Source organism: Pygoscelis adeliae, unplaced genomic scaffold, assembly GCF_000699105.1.
Source record: "Pygoscelis adeliae isolate BGI_AS28 unplaced genomic scaffold, ASM69910v1 Scaffold66, whole genome shotgun sequence".
NCBI classification, from domain to species: domain Eukaryota; kingdom Metazoa; phylum Chordata; class Aves; order Sphenisciformes; family Spheniscidae; genus Pygoscelis; species Pygoscelis adeliae.
This window is the reverse complement of record NW_008825167.1, coordinates 532,905-533,741: the sequence shown is the minus strand read 5'-3', so window position 1 is coordinate 533,741 and position 837 is coordinate 532,905.

Sequence of the window (837 nt, the reverse complement as noted above, 5' to 3'; positions counted from 1 at the left end):
TTTAACTTGGCAAAATGAAGACTGAAAAGAAATACGATTTAATTAACACGTTTTTGGGGTTTAAGCATTTCTTCTCCTTTCCTGGTATCTGAAATGAAATGGGGGAATAGTAAATAGTCGTGCACAAATTCAGCTGGACATTTTTAAGATTTCAGACCCGGATAGAAATGATGATTTGCAACATTCTTCCTTATAAGAACAGGGCAAAGAAACTGTTATTACATCAATATGGAAGTTTGTGTACTCATGAAAGGGCCAGAAATGAGTGTATCTCCAAAGTGAGGACTTGAAAAGAGATTTGGTTCCCACTGTTGTGTGGTGTACCTATAGTGTATTTCATTAGTTTTTAACATTCCTTCAGAGAAAGTTTATTTTTGGGTATATTAATGACTGGGTTCATTAGTTGGTTTCTGAGATCACCAGGATGTTGGATTAGGGTTTAGGGTCACTTTTTGAGACTAGGATGAGATTTCAACCGGGTTTGATGTGCTTAGGGCACGTTTGTGGGGTGGTGGATGTCAGGCGAGCGTCCCTCTCCTGAGCACCGGCAGTCAGGTGCTGAAATTCTGCCTTGGTGCAATCAAGAGAGCTGGCAGCGCAGCGGGCGATCGAGCAGGTGGCTGTTTGGTCCCGCGGGTGACCCCGGTTCTGCCCAAAGGCGAATCGCTGGAGGCAGGGAGTGGGAAGGAGACGCTCCTGGCAGCACGAAGGCTCCGGAGTCTCTCAGGATGCCACCGCTGAGGGCCGCTGCCAGAGCGGAGGAGGGGCGGGATGTTTGGCGAAGGGGCGAGGAGGATGGCGGTGGCTCTGATCGAGTCCGGTCACCGCCATCCTCCT